Genomic DNA, 11,818 nt, shown 5'->3' with positions numbered 1-11,818 from the left:
GTCGGAAACATGGAAATTACTTGGATATGTTACAAATCACACAGCACAATAACTTTGAAACGACAAATATACGGTGAGTACGGTATGGGTAACAGCTTGGATGGGACCTACAATATGGCGGCCGAATGCAGCACATCTGCCTGCTAGCGACAGTGGCAGTCTCCTGCGGACGACGTCATGTGAATAAACCCTATTGCTTCGAATGTATTACAAGAATCGCACTTCGTGTGGCTCGTTGGTCTAGGGGTATGATTCTCGCTTCGGGTGCGAGAGGTCCCGGGTTCAAATCCCGGACGAGCCCATTTTTAGTAAACTCCGTTCACCTTTGATAAGGTGCGACAACGAGCAGCGAAATTAATATGTTTGGAAGATAACATGCTCCAGTTACAGGATTTTGTTTAACCTGGCTTTCAGGCGCTATCACTTCACCTCATGACGTGACGTGACGATGAGGCGAGCAACTTACGGTGCTCCGGATAGGTACGCAAGTGCGCAATCTTTCAAGGGGGCGTTACACGCTGGGTGCCGTGCGCTTCTTCTTCTTTTTTTTTTCTGTGGCTATGAGCGGCGTACAGACGTGGACAGATGGAGAGAGGACAGCAGGAAGAAGAGGGGGACACAGAGGTTAGTATATGCATCCTGGGCCGACTTCAGGGGAAACTGTGCCGACATTCGTCTGGAAAGTCTTCGGAAGACCCAGGGGAAACCTCAGACAGCAGAGCCGGTGGTAGGATTCGAACCCACCACCTCCCAGTCAGCACGACACCAACGAGCGAGACGCCTATGCAGCTGGTGCCCAGTAAAAACTATATACGAGGCTCTGCTGGATTAAATTTCATGAAAACCATCCACACGCAACTTACAGCTACCTTGCTAAATACGTTCTGTTACGTTTCCTACGTGTTTAGTATTATAGCAGTCGTACTATATAGCAACTTAAAAGCGATAAAAAAAAACTCATTGCCGAGGTTTTTTCTCACCAACCTGCCGAAATTTTAACTTTGTCAATGAAAAAATGGCTAAGAAGCAAGCGAGCTGGTGCATAATGTAAAACCCCGAGACTAGGGAACACGAAGGGACAGACACAAACACGAAGTCTCAAAACTTTGTTTCATACGCATGGTATATAGCAAAGTACGTACTATAGAGCAGAGCAGAATATATTGAATAAAACCTATGCGAAACCTACATCCATACAGATACGTTTTGTAGTTGATGACGATACGTATGTCGTTTATTGAATCAGGCTGAGCTAGAAGCTATGTTTCGCTGATGATGGTCATGTGATAAAGAAAAAAAAAAGGGGGGGGGGATGTAAGTCACGATTAAGTTGAACTGGCTACCGCAGGACCCTTCCACACAGAAAATACAAATAGATGAACGAGTTTGATTGAGCTCAACGTGTAATTCAAAAGCTTCTACCAAGTGAGTGTAAAATGGCGGAATCGCTGGGGGGCACGCACACAGCTCATGAGGCCCCGATGATGCTCAATGAGGATAATAACCAGGAGGATTATGAGGCCCAATGATGAGGCTCAGACTCAACCTTATCGCGGTAAGGAGGAGAAATCAATGTCATATTCAAGATACGGTTGTTCCTTCAGCGCGTTACGTGGTGAAGTTCCATTGTAATCGGTGAAGATGGACGTAAGATGTCAATGTGTGTGTGTCTATCGACATCAAGTTGATTGATTGAAATTTAAAAAAAAAAATGTGGAGGTAGGAAGTGACATCAAGTTCCCTTTCACAGAAAAAAATGAAAATCGTTGCCGACATTTCATAGAAGTGAATAACGTCCAAAAAAACACTAGAATATCGGATGAGTAGGGCTGAATGACGCCTGAGCTTGGGGCAACGAAGAAACACGACACACAGATGAGAGCTCAAGCTCAGGCCTTACTCATCATGGATATGATCCAGCAGCTTGCTTGCGTCTAATACGTCATCTTGTCTAGAATAGTATCGGCGTTTTGCACATAATTCGAAGCGGCGTAGAAATCCCGGACTTTTCTATATGCACAGGTCATGGTGAAGACATGCACCAGGATGCTTTTCATCTCCGTGTACGTGCCCGCACTGTCCTCGCCGTAGAAATGATCCTGGCGGCGCAGGGCCGATGCCTTGGGACGACTGCCTGGAGGCGGTGTCGGTAGCCAAAAAACGGGCCGAAGACGTTCGACCTAAATTCCAGGGCCGCCCTTGATCTTGGAGGAGCCGCCGCCGAAGAGACCGGAAAGCAGCGCCCTAGGGCAACGCCTCCTATCTCTTTACCAGGTAATCGGCGTCATCGCCACCAAAGGGATTTCTCACATTGAATTTGCGTGCGTGCGTGCGGCACTCCGATGCAGATCGCATCTATAGGAGCTCCCTTTTAATACGAAACTGGCCACTGAAGGTTTTAAGATTTTCAACGCGATATAGCGGTGAATCTTTACGATGATCGCAGTGAAAATGGAGGTCGTTTTCTTTCTTCCACCCTTTTTTTTTTTCTCCTCTTCTGAATGTGATGTTAGGTTCACCGTTGACCTTGATGGTTCAGCCAAATTTTCTAGGACGTAAAACGTAAAATAGGTTTTGCGCCACAACAGAGGTGAAGTAGTATAGATACGTGTCACATGTGCCATTTGTTATTTATTGTGTGTGTGTTTTTCTATATAGACACAATCCTCGTTAGCTCGCGCTTCAGACTCAGAGTAATGCGTTAGACATAACCCCCTGTGTTGCAACTCCCTGAAAATCGCCGCTAAGCAGGCAGCATAGCTGTTGGTGTGTAGAGCAACGTGTTTGAGAAGTGGGAGCTCCCGAAGCCCCTGCTGCTTCACTCGGAGCGCCTCTTGTACATAGGGGCATTAAATTGGAAGTCTGTCCACAAGGGACGTTGACCTTCTGCAGCAATGCTGTTCACGGGGGTGTTCCTAGGTATAGTCGCTCTACACGGCTTTGGCATCACCTAGACTCTTCGGACTGATCATGGGGATATATATCTACATCCGCATCGGCAACATTAAAGGATGACGAACCCGTCATCGCTAATACTGATCCAGAAAATTTGCGTGGGAACGAACGGGGTAACTTCGCCAGTAATCCTGCCGGTTACCGTGCCAATACTTGTCAATGCCGCTTCGATGCCAATACATGTGGGCGGATACCGTGGTACAGGGAGCATCCCAGTGAAGACTACTGAGGGATGATTGCACGTTTTCCATGGTTGGTAGTTCTCTTGGTCTACCCAAATCCCAGAGCAACAGGGCAAGCACACCCCTTCCTCTCCTGTGCCACTATCATCATCTCCCCTCGCTCTTCTTCCTCCCCCGAGTGCACCGAGCCGCAGCTTCAGAGCAGGCAGACCGCACCTATAACCCCTACATCACCTCAATACCCACCAAAATTTGCGTTGCACAATGTAGAACTGTGGATGTTCTTGATTGCGACTAGTCCATCTTCCAGGCAGTATTGCTTGCAGTACTGTTCCTGGACAGATTTTTCCTAACCCTCCAGGGGTTAACCATAGCCGTTGTCGGCCTCACAGAGGTGGGCAATGTCAGGACTGACGCCCTGGGGGAATGTGCGTCCTGGGCCGACTTCTAAGGGAACTCGGTCCGTGATTCGCCACGAGCTCTTGCGCGAGCATATCAGAGGGGCTTTGGAGCGCGCGAACTTTAAATATAACGATAACGATCGCTATGTGAAAGTTAAAGATGGGTGCCCAGGTAGCAATACAACAACAACATAGATGAATGGATGATGATGATGATGCGGGATGTTTCCCTGCGTTGAGTGCAGGACCCAATACCCCACTCCAAAAAGGTTCACATGAAAGGATGAAGAGGGAAGGAAAACAAAAGAAACCCCTACAGTTCTTGAATCAATACAACAACAACAACAACAACAACAACAACATAGATGAATGGATGATGATGATGTGGGATGAAGCAATACAAGAGAGCAGGCATTCAATTGGAATTACGGCCGAACGGCCGCGGGGCAGTATTGCTTGCAGTGCTGCGCTTGGAAATATTTTTCCTAATCTTTCAATATCAGTAAAAACTGGTCCCATTCTCCACAAATGGCAAAATGGCAGTACAAACTGTTCCCTCTGTTCTATAGCCTATATTCAAGTCCGCGTAAGTTTGTCTGTGAGGGGCACCATCACAATGAGCACCTACTTTTCGTTTGTAGGGCGAGGGCAGCAATATTTTTGTAACCGATGTGGACAAGCATTGTGACTTGTCCCATCTTCCAGGTAGCAATATACAAGAAGGAAGACTCCGTGTGTCTTCGCCCACAGTTCATGCTTTAGAAGAGCTCCTCTTGTGGTGATCTGTATCTAATAAGGCCAATCATCAAAAAGAAAAGAGAACCCTCTCCGGCCGTATGTACCCCCAGTATTCTCCGGGAAAGGGCATAACACTGTGAGCCTCCTCTCCGTTAGGTAAGGCGAACGCAGTACTCTTGTTGAGAGCGACATGGTCAGATATCGCCTATTATCCGATCCTCTAGCTTTCAGTAGGAGGTACCTCCATAGCCAGGTACCTGCTCTACTTGGTGACAATACACGTGCCGAGATACCCGTTCGTTCAGCAGTGTGTCTTGACGTCTGCCACTGACGACTTTTCCAGCATGCCCGAAGTTAAGTGGCTATACTATATGTCCTCCGAAACGGCTGTTCCAAAATTTTCAGGAGTGCTCGCGTGGTATATCACATACGAAGAGTAATCCCCTCCTCCTTTGAGTTGTAAATTATCCGGTATGTGAAATTTTCTGTTCACGTAAATCGGACCCCCCATAGGTAGTTGCTGGATAACGATAGGCACGCAGGACTTACAAAAAAAAAAAAAAAAAAAAAAGAACAATCGCCCAAACAAACCTGTAGGGTGTAATAAAGTTTACGTATTGATCGAGACGTGGAAAATAATTTTGCGCGTTCACGCAGAATATTTATGTTAGAAGTTGTCGTATGAGTATCGTATTGTGTTGTCGTAGTATTGATTGTATGGACTTGTGAATGGCAGATCTGAGTCGGAGACTATTTCACTTCGGTGCGCCCAACGCTATAAGTCAGAACATCTTCAGCAAACCTCACTTGGTTTGCATAAAGAAAAAACACACTTTGGACCATCGGCCCAGCACGTATCAGCAACACCTGTCTCTATATGCTGCTAAATGTAATAGGTGAAGATGGCTATTCCCCATACACACGCTATAATAATTAAGAAAATATTACCGACAAATGTTGTTTTACACTTTTATAGCTAAATTCGGAAACGTGCATTAGTGTTCTAAAGCAAAAAATGCATAAAAAAGACATCTAAAAAGCATCTAAATGCATAGAAAAAGACACAAAATCCTGTCGGACCTTGAAAAGACCCACTCTCGCGGCAATTAAAATCGGCCCAGTCTGAATTCGACGAGTCGTCGTGTCCATAACATAGTCGAGACAGCTCAATTTGGAATCGTCTCAACCCGCTCCTAAAATACGACGTAAAAAGAAAGGAGCTTACCTTGATCATCGCGAAACGTCGTCGAACAACAACCAACAGAACCCTTCAAAGTTCCTGAACCCGGGCCGCAACCGATGGCCCACGGAACCCGCACACGCTCGGTCAAACGGATTCACGCATAATCTTCACAACTTTGTCGATGTAAGGTATGCTCCGTACTCTCAAGATGACAGAGAGCTTTCGTCGAAAAAAAAAAAGTCCCGGCGTGGTGTATTCTGCGGGTTCCAAAAGCTGTTATGTTGCCGGCACCACGGCTGATGACCTAGTCCTTGCTAGTAAGAGCCGACTCACACCGGTCACCTGGCGCGGATTGGCCCGCGATCTGGGTCAGCGTGTTTTTAGCCTAATCTCCTCAAGAGCTACTACGGAGAGCAACCGCTCTGCCACCGTTGGAATTTTGACAGGGAGGGAGGGGGGGTTGAAGAAGCCAAACATGTGTTGCCGAGTGTGTGTACATCAGTATATAGGTATGCTGCACTTAGAGGGCGGCGTGGGGGGGGGGGGGGGGAGGAAGACGTGTGCTCCCGGAGTTCGATTATGAAGTCAGAAGAGGTGATATGCTTCGTTGGGTTGAAGAGAAGATGGAGTCTTTTTCTTTTTCTTTTTTTCTTCGTGGTGGTGGTGGTTGCTGAAGCGTATTGTGTGAAAGGAGTTTGTCGTTACTTTGTAAAGCCATCCTCTTTTGCGAAGCTTTTGTTTTCGCGTTGGTTCGAAGCAAAAATTTGTTTAATAAAAGTGAGGGTGAGCTATTGTGGTGGAGCGTCTCGTGAGCAGCCGGGTGGAACGGCGAGGTTAAAAAACAATACGGTGTGGCATCTGCGCTGTGTCCGCCTGTTTCGATCGTGCGGTTGTGTAATGTACGTGCTGTCGCCTGAGTCCATTCCGTGCAGTCTGTCGTGAGTAGCTTGACACTAGTTTGCGTGGCGTTTATTTAATGTGATCCTTTAAAAACAAAATATTGGACACGGTAGAAGTTTTCTTGGTCATTTTTTTGGTAGCGTTATGTAAGCAATAGGGCATTTTGCTTAGTTATCCTAGTTACTTGTATACATTTTCTTTGCTTGTATCGTCTATACTTGAGGGAGCATGGCCCTTAAGGTTTCAATATAAATGATTTTTTTTTTAATGAAATCGATGTGGGGGCCGCTGAGGCGTAGAGTTGAGCGTACGATACCCATAAAGCCCGGAAGAACGAAGTATTTTTTTTGCAAATTTCAGAGTAAATGTCCTGTCCTATGGGCCACACTTTTTCTCTTTTTTTTTTTTCTGTAGGTTTCACAGTATACGGACGGGAGTTGCTGAAACACTGTTGTAAGTGGCGTGTTCCACGAAAAGCATAATTTCAGATGGCTCCTTTTCAGTGGAGTATATTCTGTTTGAAACACCGTTTCTGATGGTTGTTTCGCGTGCACTTTTTGTAACAGCGCTGTTACACCTTTCAGTCGAGCCTATACGGAATAAACAAAAAAAGTGAACATAAAAGTAGAACGCAAGCAAGTTGGTGCAAATGATGCCGTGAACGTTTCCATGAGTTTCTTACCTCGTTGTTACCCTGTTACAAAAAAATAAAAATAAAATAAAAGCGTTTACTTGCAAAGACGTCCCACGCACTTTTAGCACGGGATGCCCCTTCAGGTCTTTCCGAGGCACCCGAGGCACAACAAGAGAGTGTCAGGAGATATAATTTTGAAGGTGCGCGTCCAAAAATAGTCTCGTATTGAAAAAAAACAAACAAAACTATGTTGGGGGGATCGAAAGCCTCAGGTAGCAGGTGCGTTGTGCGCAGCTCGAATGCATTGGACTGCGAGAATTTTCCCAGCACCTCTTCTGATAGAAATATATCATATATATATATATAATATATATTACGGCACAAGTCAGTTTATATGGATGTCACACAAGCTACAGAATTCCAACACCCCACAAAACTGACAGACCTGCGCAAATTCCCTTCGGACTGCCACAACCATGGATTCTGGACCGTGCTTACCGACAGGAACATAGAAAACACTCTTCGTGTAAAATATCTAACATCAATGCTGAGGTTAACAAAAAAATCGCAATTTAACGTTCGCTGCCAACCAACCAGAGTGTTCTGTTCGTCCGTATACGAGAGCCCTACATACCTTTTAAACGTTCTCCCTCATTCCAATTGTTCTTTGAATAGAAAGAAAACTATCGTCTCTCTCTCTCTCTCATCATCCTCCATTCTTCTTCCCAAAATAGGAATTCAAACATAACAGAGAGAAACAACGGAATCGTAAAACTAAAGAGCGCTCTCTTCCCATGGTCAACTATATAAGTACTCTTCCCACAGTGTCGACGTCTTCTTCCAACAATCAACGGTCGCTGTTCCAACCGCATGTATCAGGCGGATAAATAGCTTCATCTTCCGAGGATGCCATTTAGCAAATGACTTCTTCTTCTTCCCCGGAACTTCCGTGTCCTCCGCCCATTTTCTGCGTGGCCTTGTCACACATCCTGTCGCCGCGAGGAAATTGCAAACTCCAAAAGAGAGCAGATGACGTTCTCGTTTCTCACCGAGGAAGCGGAAGCCCCGCCGCGTGCTAAAGGTCGAGGTGAAGGACGTGACAGAAAATATTATTTATAGCGGCGGTTATATTTTTCTTACGTAACGCGCGTGCGCCGACCTGAGGAAACGAGTTGGAAGAAGGAATTGTTCTTTCCCTCGATGAAGGATTTTTTTTAGAGGTAGGATTAATGTAAGCGACGTAATAAATGTGCATTAGAGTTCGGGTTGGATGGGAGTAATTGGAACGTCCGACGGCATCGTGGTTCCATATGCGGATACAGTCAAACTCCTTTACAACGAAACTCAGGGGACAGCAAAAAAAATTCGCAGTAAAGGTATTTTCGTTAAAAAGGATGTCTATTATTGGACCAATAGGCTCCAGCGGGACCGCAAAAAAAAATTTGCTGTAGTGGAATTTTCGTTAAAAAGGTGTTCGCTATAAAGGAGTTTGACTGTATATGGTTCCACGACATATGGTTCCATATATCGTGGCTGCGTATATAGCCATATCTTGTCCACCTTAAATTTTTTTAGCGATCCATTCATTGAAAACAATGGTAATACTAATTGCGATAATTCAGTGCCTTAGGTCACACGACGACCACGAACAACAGCACAACGCTCTGTTCGTGGATCAATATGAGGCACCATCTGAGCCACCGGTACAGTTGCTATCTGCTCTGTGCGCTGCTAAGTAGTTCCTCAAAGCGAGTACGAAAAAGAAAAAAAGAAAACAAACCGTTTAAAAACAAACACGTGGACTCACTGCTAAAACTTCGTTGGTGCGAACTAGAGTCACTAAATTAGTGACTCTTATTTACTCTTTACTCTTATTTACACTAAATTAGTAACTTATTTAGTGACTCTAGTGCGAACATTATACTTCCACCAAAAACTTTTTAAAGGTGCTGCGGGGCTGTTAACTCGTGACAAAACATACAGTCCTGCAAACAAACGCACAAGCAGTCCTGCTGGTTGAGCTGTAAAGGAAGGAAACACGTTCGTGGCATTCGTAATAGTGCATTCGGTAGTCGTCTCGTTTGTGCCTGTAGTGTACGCATGTCCAGGCATTTTCCCAGCACCCCCTACGTACGTATATGTTCGTTCTTTCACCACCCCCCACCCCCACCCCACCCCGCAGCAGTCAATCAAACGAACAAAAACAAACGAACAAGATACTGACAAACGAGCCCGAAGAGCCAGCAGACACCCTCCCCTGATTCCAACACCCCCTTGAAATGAAAATTCCTGCGCAAATCCCCGGGCGGATCCCAACGATAATTAAGGACCGAGGGATGGGCTAACTTCGCCAATAATCTTGGCGGTTACCGTGGTAAAGGGAGCATCCCAATGAAAACTACTGAGGGATGCTCGCTCGCATGTTTTCTATGGTGGGTAGCTGGACTACCCAAATCCCAGAGCAAGAGGGTTAGCGAGCACACCCATCCCTGTTTCACCCTCCCCTGGGTGCACCGGGCCGCCACTCCAGAGCAGGCTGACCCCCCCCCCCCCCACTACATCATCCCCACCACCACCACCACCACCAATAAGGACTGACGAAGTGCATGACTCAATATCTCCAAAGCCACCGCACAAGTGAAACGGTCATGAACTGTGAATATCCTATATACTTACTACTCCATATGTCCTATACATCCTCCTCGAGCGTTCAACAGGGTGATGAATCTCTAAGTTATGAAGCGACGTAATTATAGATTCAACTCAAGATTCCCATCTGAGCGCTGCTTACCTTCTTCAAGTGGGTTACATAAATATGTCGCTCTATTTCACGCTGCTCCTATTGTTTTCGTACAAGAAGGGAAACTACGCCGTTGTTTATGCGGCGCCGTTAACGAATTTTCGGAGCGGAAGAAAATTTCTTGGTCAGGTGAACACGATGCCGGTGTCGTCGTATTCTTCATTTCTTCTACGACAAGGAGTCGTCGTAACTTGAATCAAATCATTAAATCATGGCTGGCAAACGTGACTAAGTAAAACAACAAGGACAGGAACATCACCCACCAAATTGAATGAATCTCGTTTATATCTCAGACAGACTGCTCGGTAATGAGAAACCACCCTCTATGCTAACGAGAACAATCTGTCACGAACCGACCCGCAGTCAATAATTGACTGTTCTGTAAACGTAGTACACAGCAATGCAATTTCTTTTACACTTATCAACTTGTAAAAGGGGAATTTTTGAAAGTAAACACTTTTTTTTTTTTTATTTCGTGTAGACTCAACTGGTGGAAAGTGAATAACAGTGTTGGACAAAGTGTTACGAGAAAACCCATCTGAAACTGTTTTAAACAAAATACATAATCCTGAAATGGTATTTTATGTGGAATGTGCCATTTGATATGGTGCGTTATGCATAGGGTACGCCATTCAGAAGAGTGCTTCAGAACTCCCTTCTGTGTGGAGTGAAACGTACACCGTGTACGAGACGGTGTGTGCCAAAAGCCATTTAAAAGAAATTGATATTTTAAATACATTTTTAAAATGTTTAAAAGGCATTTAAACTCGAAATTCCCAGTCTAGAGTACAGTCAAACTCCTTTACAGCAAAACTCAGGGGACAGCAAAAAAAATTCGCAGTAAAGTTATTTTCGTTAAAAAGAATGTCCATTATTGGACCAATAGGGCTCCCAGCGGGACCGCAAAAAAATTTGCTGTAGTGCTATTTTCGTTAAAAAGGTGTTCGCTATAAAGGAGTTTGACTGTATACCCTTTCCGTACCGAGACTGTGAATAATAATAGTTCGCTTACCTCTAAGGCGTGAGTAACTTGGCACCGGTGACCTGATTTTCATTACCACATGGCGATTGCCGGTCTTACATCCGGGAATGTGTATTGTAATCAAGTATAGGGAACCTGAGGAGGTGTAGGCTTCTTTTACACGTATTCCAACTTTTGCTTCCAATTCCGGGTATGTATTGTCGTCAAGTAGGCTGGTGCTATACAGGTTGCGTGTATTGTCATCAAATAGGAGGACTACCTATAGAAGAAAAATCAAAGCTTGCTTTCAGTGCAAACAAATGAAGAAAGAAAAAAAAAGAAAGTAAAAAAACTTGGCGTAGCGTTTTGGCCCACTTGGGCATTTCATCGTTGCTTACATATACTGCATGATCCATTTTTAGTTATTACGCATAAGAAGATGAGTTGCTCGATAAGTATTATCCGCTGCAGATGTATTATAAATGCGATATATATATGCGATATATGAATGCGCTTATATATGCGATAATTATTATCCTCTGATACAGCGGATCGATAGAGTGAGTCTGTGACTGCTACAGAGGATCAGGAGAAGATGCTCACTTAACATGGAAAGGTGTTGTCATCACGTGGTGAGCATGTACTTTGACAGTGGTGCGGTACTGTGGACAATGGTGGTACTTTCATGGGTGTCGTGCCGCACCATTACCTCTCTTTCTCTGAGGAGTTGTCTGCGAGCATGTGATCTCTTTTTCTGCCCGTGGTATGAGTTTAATGGACAGCGCAACCCCTATATATACACTCAAAAACCTCCGTGTTGCTGTCCATTAAACTTGTTGCTCTGTAACGAGAATTTGTCTGCACTACCTTGTCTCTGGTACTTCGGAGTCATGCACCAGCTTGTCAGCACCATTTCGCTTTTGTGGTATGGCATTGTTATTTATCGTGTACCGTCTGGCATGGAAAGGGGTCCATTATATAAGGGGGATGGAGGGTGGAGGTGACGCAAAGAGCTCCCTCACCGGGTGAGGCGTACTCTATAGTAACGACTGACCTGTTAGCCA

The 11,818-nt window shown here is 45.1% G+C and overlaps 1 non-coding gene across 1 annotated transcript; it reads left to right on the top strand.

Moving 5' to 3' along the window:
* Positions 1-229: 229 nt before the first annotated feature.
* Trnap-cgg (transfer RNA proline (anticodon CGG)) lies at positions 230-301 on the top strand. Its single transcript has one exon. It is a non-coding gene; the product is annotated as a tRNA-Pro (tRNA).
* The last annotated feature ends 11,517 nt before the right edge of the window (positions 302-11,818 follow it).

Source organism: Ornithodoros turicata, chromosome 5, assembly GCF_037126465.1.
Source record: "Ornithodoros turicata isolate Travis chromosome 5, ASM3712646v1, whole genome shotgun sequence".
In the NCBI taxonomy this organism is placed as follows: Eukaryota; Metazoa; Arthropoda; class Arachnida; order Ixodida; family Argasidae; genus Ornithodoros; species Ornithodoros turicata.
Note: the sequence above shows the minus strand (reverse complement) of the source record. Positions and strands in the feature narration are given on the sequence as shown.